Source organism: Megalobrama amblycephala, linkage group LG17 (genome assembly GCF_018812025.1).
Source record: "Megalobrama amblycephala isolate DHTTF-2021 linkage group LG17, ASM1881202v1, whole genome shotgun sequence".
Classification (NCBI taxonomy): Eukaryota; Metazoa; Chordata; class Actinopteri; order Cypriniformes; family Xenocyprididae; genus Megalobrama; species Megalobrama amblycephala.
In genome coordinates this window covers 43,035,826-43,047,394 of record NC_063060.1, presented here as the reverse complement: position 1 = coordinate 43,047,394, position 11,569 = coordinate 43,035,826, and the positions used below count along the sequence as shown (strand labels likewise).

Below are 11,569 nucleotides of genomic sequence, written 5' to 3'. Positions count from 1 at the left end.
TTATGTCATGACTTTACTTGAAGGGGCACATGATGGTTAACTCATTATTAACTAGTCATTAACTAGCATGAGTTCATGATTTGTTGAGACATCTTTATGTCATGACTTTACTTGAAGGGGCACATGATGGTTAACTCATTATTAACTAGTCATTAACTAGCATGAGTTCATGATTTGTCGAGGCATCTCAACATAAGTCATAAATTAAGTGATCAGTTACACATGCAGTATAGTTTCCAGGCTATTTAAATAAGTGAATGGAGGTATGTATTCTTTGAGGTTGGATGAAACAGAGTAACATAAAGGAAAATCACTTGAAACAAAATGAATTTAGGTAAAGTATTTGTAACCGAATTAATTTTCACGAAGTTATCCATGATGTGGGAACGATGTACAGTAAATGATAATGAAATGCAATAATCCAACTGAAGCACATCACCTTAATACACTCCACATTTACGAAACAACATTCTTCCTGGAAATAAATATAATCAGAGCTGTCGTCAAGAACAACATTTCTGGTAAGTTGTTAACCAGGGATAGTGAAAAGTACATTTTGAAATGCTTAAAAATTGTCTGCACCAGTCACGTGTACAAGTCAGGAGTAATACTGAAGCGTGGTGTATGTGTGAAATGCAATAAAACAGTGCAAGATTAGTGCTGATCAAGTTGATACAGTTCTGAGCGATGTCTGCTGTTCTTCTTTTCTTCTTAAAGAGTCAACTTGATGAAGCTGATCATTCGTTGTTAATTAACATGTTAACTAACAAACGTGTGTTAACGTGTAGTTAAGGTGGCTGTAGTTAACATATGAATCCTCATGATTCCAGGCGTAGCTAAGGTTAGTCCATCATTAATTCCTTATTGGTCCATTAATTAGTTCATGATTAATAAACTATTAATTCAGATATTAGTACATCATTAATCATGTACCCTTATTGTAAAGTGTTACCCATATCCTAAATGCTTATTAATTCATGATGCTTGTTTATTCATGATTGTGTACACTGTAAAAAATTACCGTGATTTTAACAGTAAAAGACTGTAAAAATGCTGCGGTGAAAAACTGTTAATTGGTTTACAGAAAGTTTCTGTACTATATACGGTGAATAACTGTAATAGATCTAACGGTACATTTAATGTAATTTTACAGTAAAATACCGTTAAATTCACAGTTTTTGAAAGTGAAAAATAACAATTCATTGTAAATTTACAGTGAAAAACCGTAAATTGACATTCCCACAATTCCCTGCGTGACACTTCACATTTGATATATTTTTGTTGAAATAACTCTGTTTCTTCTTAGTTTTTCTCATTTTTTTCTAATCAGTTATGTACATTAGGGTTTTATGTTACATCTAATGTTGTTAAATTAATGTTTATTGCATTTTAAAATTTCATGCATGTTACCATGATGGTGTTTAGTGTGTGTGTGAATGACACTGTGTGCACCTTCTATATGTTAGTGTTGTCCTCCTCAGCTTGTGGAAAAGCTGCTTTGTGATGAACTTTGATTCATCATGTGACTCTCATCACCACTGTGTTTGGTGACTGTCAGTGTATTATAAAGATACAAAACAGATATTAGTACTTCATTAGGTTAGTAAATTAACATTATATCAGTTAATGAAATACATTATTTTACCGTAAATTTTACTGGGATTTTTTTTACAGTGTACTGAAATCCAATGTTAAATATACATATTTAAAATGTAAAATTCACATGTAACTCCGTAAGTATGTTTACGGTTTGATGTCATTTTTACAGTATTGTTCTGGTAACCACAGCTGCCGGTATTTTTCCGTAGAAACAACGGGATTTTTTTTACAGTGTAAATTGGTCTTTTTTAATTTAGTTCTGCCCTTAAGAAGCTACATAAGATACATCACATTTTACAGATCATCCTGTTCAAACTTTTACACCCCCTTAATGTAGTGTTGCTTTCATATGAACTTTTAATTTGTAATGTTTCATTCCCTGCACTAGCCAAAAATAGGCATTACTACAGGGTTATGTACATTTTGTGTTGAATTTCCTGCAAAATATAAATATATGATGAACAGTATACTGTTTTAAAATGTAAAAGTGTTCACAGCTTTGTAAGCTTATTTATATTACAAATTAACTATATATATACTTCAACTAAAAGCTTAAATTGGTTATTGTTAAACAACAATTACTCTGTGGATTGTGTATAATTATCAATCAATAATATAAATAAATTATAATAATCAACTGTAAAAGCCAAGCAATTTTGTTTTTAATTTTTTTTTTTTTTTTACTGTGAAGTGACCTTTAATCTGGAGCAAAACTGGAGGAGTGACTTTTGTTGCATCAGAGATGTCACTTTGCTCCCAGTTGATACACAATTTCCATTTGAGATCTCTTGCCCAGAATAAAACCTGCTACAATGCTTTCATGATACCTAAAACCCCAAACTAATCTAACACTTATCTGGCTACCCACACCAGCTTCATGGACCCCTGTTGTAGGAGTTTCTGCTTTAAGGGACCTCTAGAGGGATTGAGGGATCAACACACCTCCAGTCTTTACTGATGGTCTTTAGTGACAAACAAAGTTAAATGCTGCCCTCTACCTGCTGAAGTTAGTCATTACATGTGGTGTATCTAATCAGTAATTTTTTGAGGATGTCTTGAGGATTTAGGAACATGAATGGTAGTATTTGCTCTGACAACCTCACAACAATTGCTGGCCTATATAACAAAAAATTACCATTTACCAAAATTACCCAAGGGTCAGACATGTTCTCTTACCAGAGACTCTGGGGGAAACACACCCCTCAACAGAGAGTTTTGAATCTTTATTATAATATTCAGTATTTCTGTTGTGAAGTTGAGATTTTACAAAATCACACTGAGACTTTTGAAATGATACCAAACATGAAAGGGAAAAAACAATGAAATCATAAAAAACATATGTGATATACAAGCATTTTAGTGAACTTTTTCCATTCTGAGTGGACTTTTGGTGATCTGAGCCAGGTAGAGAAGGAAAGGGAGAGAGGAGAGGAGGGTTTAGGATGGTGAGCAGAGAAGATTAGGTAAGATATATCATATGTTTCCCTCTTTTCTCTCACCAGTATGTTTTGAGTTTCCAGTCTCTTTTGCCATTATTTTGTTAAAGGATTAGTCCACTTTCATATTACATGTTTTTTTTTTGATAATTTACTCACCCCCATGCCATCCAACATGTCAATGTCCTTCTTTCTTCAGTTAAAAAGAAATGAAGGTTTCTCTATTTCCTGAATCTTCCCTATTCAAATTACAGAACGAACACGGTACCAGTTCCGTTTTTTCCGTAAGTTAAATAGGGAAGATGTTGGATATACAGCGTAAGATTGTTTAAAATACAGAAGACGGTCTGGTGAAAGCACTTGCAAGGCGATCATTTGTGTTTATAAAGCATATACATTTTTATATTTTTTTGAAAATGATCAATTGTTTCTCTAGATAAGACCCTTATTCCTCGTCTGGTATCGTTTAAAGCTCTTTGAAGCTGCACTGAAACTGTAATTTTGACCTTCAACCATTTGGAGGCCATTGAAGTCCACTATAAGGAGAAAAATCCTGGAAAGTTTTCATTAAAAAAAAATAAATAAATAATTTCTTTTCAGCTGAAGAAAAAAGGACATGGACATGACATGGGGTGAGTAAATGATCAGGAAATTTTAATATGAAAGTGAACTAATCCTTTAAGTTTGGGATCCCTGTTTGTTTTGTTTTATTTTTTTCTCTTCTGCCCAGTCGTGTTGCGGTTGACTGTTTGCCCCCCAGAACTCACCTGTCTCGGCCATCTCACCTGGTTCTGGTTTTGGACTCTGGATTCTCTCTCACACTCTCTGGATTCTCTCTTGCTGTTCTATCAGCCTGATCTTTACCATGAGTTTGAATTTTCTGATACTGTCTTCCCCTTTTTTGATCTCTCTGTTCATCTGACCTTGACTCTCATCTCACAAATGAATTTTATTTGCTGATGGACTAATCTGGATTTTGACCCAAGCCTGTTTGACTTTCCCCCCTGCCTATTGCCCAGAGTTGGTTCGAAACATAACATTTACACCATCTTATTATATTTAAGTGCAAACTCGTAAATTAAACATTAATCCACCTGTTATAAAGAATCAAGTCAGTATCAGTTGGCTTCTTGTAACAGTTGCACTAAGTAGAGTGAATACAAGAAACATCGGACGCTGGACACTGAAATCGCACCGGTTTACAAAGACGTACCTGCAAAGAAAATCCAACCACTGGTATGTTCTCTGTTTTTATGACACTCTAAAAACATTTTGGATAAATGAACTGCAATTATCTGATCATGTTAGCAAACGTGACAACGTTGCTTAAATGTTTGGAATAATTCAGTTTTTCTAAATGTTTTTTGTAAGATGCTCACCCAGGCTGCCTTTATTGGATTAAAAATAGTAACTGAAATATTATTACAGTTTAAAATAACTGTTTTCTATTTTAAAATGTAATTTATTCCTTATGATGGCAAAGCTGAATTTTCAGCAGCCATTACTCCAGTCTTCAGTGTCACATCATTCAGGTACAGTAGGTTAATGCCTTTGACAAACTGACAATTTCATAGTGCATAGTTGAGGAGAGTTTAAATTGACACTCATTCAGTCCACATCTATTCAGGTTATGTGATTGTGATATGTAGGTAAAGATGTCCTGCACCATTCTGTATCTGCTGCTGCTTCTCTTTTTTAGCTGTGCCAGAATGTCTGAGGTCCAGACAAATGTTCTCACAGCGATCTACTCTGAGCTGGCAGAGCTGAAATCCACTGTGAGTTCTCTGAAGAACAGACTGCAGGTCACCGAGGAACAACTGCAACAGCTCAGAAAAAATTGTAATATATTCCTGCCTGTTCTCATCATTTCTGTCAGCCTATACTTGTAAAACACTGAACAGTGTCCTACAGTACTCTGTCCTCACTCTTTCCTGCAGTAGAGATCAGTGAAACATTTATAGTCTGCTGACAAAAGTACCAAGTGTATTCAGACACCATGCTTTAGTATAATATTAAAGCCTGACACATTAAAAAAATGGCAGAAAATTATATATTTTTGGAAATTAGATGTTTATTAAGCCTTGAATCAAAATCAAAAAAAAAAAATTTGCCAACTCATTTTGTTTATGATATATTTTTTGTATCACATTTGATACATCAGGCTTTTTGGGAACGTTTTGCTTACAACAGTGTAGATTTTAGATACAAAAAAATCTATTATGCCTTTAACAGTTTGAAAACAGAACATTTTAGGCAGTTTTTCTCTCTTTTTTTTTTACATAGATCTTTTTTCCAGTCCTTTTATTTCACTTTGTGGTAGTCACGAAAGCAGTTTCTGTCTTTGTTCAGGCAAAGATGCACCTTACACTTCTCACAGTACACATGTGAGAAGTGATTGTTGGTGCAATGCTTGCATCTTTGTCGGGTTTCCCATGTTGGAAAATGATCCATGGCATCCCTTCTGACATCCAGGGGCACACTGCAGCTTGACCTTTTATAGGGTGCTGATGGAGCTGCTTCTGGACAGGATAGTGGTCGGCCAACCTTTTTAGCCTTTCCAGCACTTGTGAGTGAAGTACCAACCAAAGCTTGAAACCTTCGCAGAGCCATGGTTTTCATCTTGGGGTCTAACATCTTCTGGTCTCTTCTGTAGAGGTTCCACGCATTGATGACTGCCACTGTAACAGTGTGCCACCAGATGTACATGTACCATCTTCGGGATCTGAAGCTGAATTTGTAAAGTGCAGACAGCATATCAAGGAAATCGACGCCTCCCATGAACTTGTTATATGCTTCAACGATGGCTGGTCTGGGAACCATTATGTGAGTTTTGGATTTGCGATCCCAGCGTTTCACATTTCCCACAGGTTCAATACCCACAAATGAAGAAATCAGGTTCACTGCTTTGTTGTCAAACCATCTTACAATGATGTTGTTGTCCTGGTTCACTCTGAAGTCCATTGACCCTCTTCCATGTTTCTTCATTTCCCTTTCATCCATCATGGTGCAGTTGGCCATCCTGTTCATCCGGATTGTGCCAATGTAGTGGATTTCTCTCTCCTTTAGGTGCTGCACCAGGGGAACTGATGTAAAGTAATTGTCTGCAAAGACCTTGTGATTTTTTCCTGCTGGAAGTGTTGATGTCATTTTCAGCACAACTTCTCCTGTAACACCCACTTCTGATTTTTCTCTGTCTTGATGTTCTGCACCTTGACAAACATCAAAGTCATAAAGAAAGCCACTTTGTCCTGCACGTCCCCACATCTTAAAACCCCATTTGTGTGGTTTTGCAGGCATGTAGACACGTAGATGAGATTTTCCCTTGAATGGCACCATAATTTCATCTACTGCATGACATTCTTCAGGAGGTATGCAAAGAAACTGTTCTCGCAGGTTTTGTAACCATGGCCTAAGCTTCCACAGTTTATCTTTCTTTGCATCATCAGAAACACTGAAATTGTCCTGAAAGTGAATCAGTGTGAGCAATTTCAGAAACCGATCTCGAGACATTACATCACAAACTGCAGGAAGCTTTGTCTCCATCTCCCAATATGCTCTCACACAGGACATCTGTACTAACCCCATATGCATGTACATGCCTAGAACTTTCTCTATCTCTTTGGCAGTTGTGTTTACTGACTTGCCCTCTTTTTGTACGCTGTACAGATTTGTTTGTTCTGCCGTTTCCTGTAGCATTTCATCAGTGACAAACTGTTTGAAATACATGTATGGAGTCCAGTTACACCTGTCTTCTGTCCCTTCCTCATCAGATGCAATGAAATCGACAGATGGAGGTTGAAATTGTTTTTTTCTCCATCTGTATTCTTTCTTTTTTGCATTATCCTTCACCGACTGCTTTTTGAATGTGTCCTGTGTTGTTGGGACCTCAACTTCTATGCTGCTCTGGACTACACTTTCGACTTGATAATCTTCCTCATCACTGCTGTCTGAACTTCCATCATCATGCATGGCCTGAGGAATCCATTCCTCATCATCATCATCCTCCTCCTCCTCTTCCTCTAACTGCTCTAGGTCACTTGAATTGCCATCCATTATTATGTCGATTACATTTTGAAGATGCTTTTTTTTTCTCTCTTCTTCCTCTAATCTTTTTGACATCTAAAAATACACATAAAAAATTGATGATTCCAGCATATTGATTATAATTTTAGAGGAATTGTTACTGTAAAAATAACCTAAATGTATTGTAAGATGACATTGTGGTAGGCATATTGTAGATTACATTAAAAAAAATGTGACACGACTATTCAGGGATAAAGAACCTTATACCTGCAGTTTCAAATTTAATATGTGCATTTTTAACACAATATATATTTTAATATGGCATTTCAGTCATTAATTGCCATTAATTGAATCATCCCAATATTGTGTGTGTTTGCATTGTGGTAGTCATAAAGTAGATAACGTTACTACAATTTGACATTACTGTTTAGACATAAAGCACCATTAATACCTGCAGTATCAAATTTGATACACAATTTCCAACACGATTTACTTGTAATTTAACGATTAAATTATTAAGTAATTATGCATTATTTCAATTCAGAAAGTGTTAAATTAATTATATCAGGCGCAATCCAATATTATTTTTTACCTTAACAACTTGAAATTAGCCTTTATTAGTCTGGCTTGATCCAATCGCAGCCGCCATTTTGAAAAGCTAAAAAATCACCTCTCTACTGCCTGCAGTACAGTGAAATTCCACAAGATGGCAGAATACACGTATCAAAATAGATACAACAGGTTTTCAAAGAAAGTATTGCTCTCACTGATTCAATATATGTCTTAGAAACTCGTGTATCAAATATGATACGTGCGGTTTTAAAGGGTTAACCATACAAAAAATGAATAATAAGCATTATTATAATATATATTACAATACTATATGTGTGATTATTGTGTTTGATTATTTTTTACAAAACATGATCTGATTCACACAGAAGGAGGAGCTTACAACCCATCCACTGGTGTGTGTTCTTATAATGAACCCGTATCAGTGTTTTATATCACAATAAAAACTACATTTTGTCAAAATGAACAGTGTAATTATTTAAACATCACTGTTAATTGTACTATTGGAGGGATCTTCACAGCACCTGTAAGAGGAGCCTATTTCTTCAGTTTCTCTGGACATAACCGCTCATCTAAAGTTCTGAATTTAGGACTGTTTAAAAATGAACAACAGATGGTAATTGCTTTCAATCATCCTTTTGGTGACCGCTATGAATCAACAGCTAATTCAATCTCTTTGACTCTAGAGAAAGGAGATCGTGTTTATGTGCGTCTCCGGGAGACTTCATGGGTCTTTGATAATTACAGTCACCACAATTCATTTGTTGGTCATTTACTTTTCCCTCTTTGACAATCTTACTAAATTCATGAAGCTCCAAATCACAAGTAACATTTCTTTTTCAAGACTAAAATGTTATTCTGGTGTGTTTTCATATGAATAAGAAGAACTTTTAAGGACAAGATTTGGTGAATGCTAGTGTGGTAAAACAGCTGATGTAGATGGAGGGAACAAGCACTAGACTGCTGTATGAATATTATACTTAACCCTTATAACTTCAAAGCTGACCAAATTTCAAAGTTAGTTTTTAGCTTGTGACAGAGTAGAGAGATTGCTAAATTGTATATATGAAGAGCCAATTATATTAGAGAAAAATAGTGCAATCGTCATGCTATCTTTGCTCATGTATCTGTCCTATACAAACTGCTGTCATCTTTTTGTCATCTCATCTTTGATTTGTCTGAGATACTCCCGGCCATGATTAAAGCATATCTAAGGCATTGTCTGGAGTCTTGTCTGGTTACTGCACAGCATATTACAGTTCCCAATGATAGTGTCCAGAGGAAGCTGGATGCCATCTGATAAGGCAAATATCAGAAACCACCTGAGAATAATATTTGTGATTGGGTCACGTGTGGTCTGGAGTAGATAGACGTGCCATGTAAATCATGTCAGCCCCGTTAGAAATTTTACATTCCCAGAACATTCTCAGAACGTCCCCACTGGTGTTAAGGACATTGTCTAGTAACGTTCCCAGTACGTTCAGAGACGGTCCTGATGTGGAGTTCTTTTAAGGTTCGGGGGACGTTATTTGGTGGACCTTCAGGGAACATTCAAGACGTTCTCTGAACGTTTAGGGAACCATACTATATTTGGAAATGTTCTCAGAACGTCCCTGCTGCCCTTGTCAAAAAATTGAAAAGAAAGTTAGAGCTAAATTAAGAAATGGCAAAAATCAACAGCACACACATAAACTAATATAACTGCTGTATCACTGCATCAGCAACTGCACAGTTACTGTCTTTAAATAAAGCAAATGCAGCAGAACATCAGTGTTTCTGGATCATCACTGACTGAAGCACAGGCTCTACTCTCCTGCACAATGGTAACTTCACAAACTCAGATAACAGAAACAACATTAAACACTAACAGATCTCTCTAGATCTCTGCATCTTCACTTATTACAAACCACTCTGACTTTGTTTCTTTCATACAAATCTTCTTAATGAGGTGTTGATGTTTTATTACAATTTATAAATGTCACCGTTACGGAGGTAAGCGCTTGCTTTAGTTGGGCTCCTGACCCTTGACATTTTGACTTTATTTTCTCTCCAATTGTTGTTACTGTGTGTTTCTAAAGCAGTGGTTCCCAAACCTGTCCTGGAGGACCCCCAGCCCTGCGCATTTTGTATGTCTCCCTATTTCTGACACACCCATTTCAGATCTTGCTGTCTTTACTAATGAGCACATGAGTTGAATCAGGTGTGATATATGAGGGAAACATACAAAATGTGCAGGGCTGGGGGTCCTCCAGGACAGGTTTGGGAACCACTGTTCTAAAGCATTTGTTACAAAAAAAAAACTCATCAAATGGGTTTGGTTGCTCATTGTTGATGATTTTATCATACAGTGGTCTCTGAACAGTGTTTTTTTTTTTTTTCATGTTGTAGTCCTATGATAACGCATAAAATCCTGTTCTGCTTTGATATGTTGAAAGTTTTTATCATTGTGCAGAAATTATTCAGGCAGCTTTATGTACATTCACACAGACATCAAGATTCTGCGTATGATCCTCAACAATGGTGACAAAATTTTCAGATAAACAGATCAGTTCTGAGCATCACAAAACAAACTACTAAAGTCACAAAATAGATTTTGGTTTAGTGTCACCATTGTTGAGGTTTGTATGCTGATTCATAATGTCTGTGTGAGTCTAAAAGAAACCGCTCAAAACTCAGTGTAATGAACTTAAAGAATTCATTAAAAAAAAAAAAAATCAATGCAAAACTAACATTTAATACACTCATAGTTTAGACTCTGATGATGATCAGTAAATCACCAACACTAAACAAACCAACTTATCTGATCAGAATTTCTCTTGCCTTTTTTGTACAACAAGCATGTTTTGGAAACACAGAAAAAACAGCCAGAGAAAACCTAATGTTAAATTTCAAGAATCAAGAGCCCATCTAAAGCAAACACTCACCTCCATAACGGTTACTTTTTTCAATCCAGTAGTACTAGTGCTAACACATTAAGAAGCACTCTGTCCTGCAGTAGAGATCAGTGAAACATTTATAGTCTGTTGACAATAGTACCAAGTGTATTCAGAAACCATGCTTTAGTATAATATTAACCATCCAACAAAATTAATAATAAGCATTATTATACTATACATTACTATTCTATATGTGTGATTATTGTGTTTGATTAGTTTTTACAAAACATGATCTGATTCACACAGATTATAAAGTGAAAATGGTGTCAAATGGTGACTTTGGACCCTTCAACACTCCAGTCACTCTGGTTTACAATAATGTCTATGTGAATGAAGGAGGAGCTTACAAATGTGAATGAAGAGGGAAATGTGAATGAAAATGTGAATGAAGGAGGAGCTTGTAAAGCAAACACTCACCTCCATAACGGTTACTTCAAATTTAATTATTTTTTATAAAACACCCACGTAGAAGGCGACGTTCTCGTGACTTTGCACAACTTTGGCTAAAAGTTCTCTAAAAGTGACAAATATTCTGAAATTTTACAGAACATTTGGGACATAAAACGTCCTCTTTTGGTAATGAAAGTGCTGCAGTTCAAGGTTCCTTATATGACTTTAGGGGGACATTCCAATTTGGTTAATTTTATGGACAAAAAAGAACATTACAAAGAGAACATTTGGGAAGTTAACAGAACGTCCTATAGTAATAGACCCATAAACATTCCCAGAACATCCTGAATGTTCCCTGAAGGTCCACCAAATAACGTTCCCCAACCCTTAAAAGAACTCCATATAGTGACCGTCTCTAAACGTTCTGGGAACGTTACTAGACAACGTCCTTAATACCAGTGGACATTCTGAGAATGTTCGGGGAACGTAAAATTTCTAGCGGGGTAACCTGTCACCTAGTAACGAAGAACTATGCCCAAATTTTTGGCAGAGTTTTACTCAATTTACTCTTGTTACGGATCACCAACCTTTTTCAGCCCGCAGAAAGGCCACAGC

General features: G+C 36.0%; 1 protein-coding gene across 7 annotated transcripts in view; it reads left to right on the top strand.

Moving 5' to 3' along the window:
- The window catches only part of LOC125250290 (NACHT, LRR and PYD domains-containing protein 12-like), a 224,965-nt gene that overhangs the window by 92,596 nt on the left and 120,800 nt on the right, over positions 1-11,569 (top strand). The window lies entirely within an intron of this gene.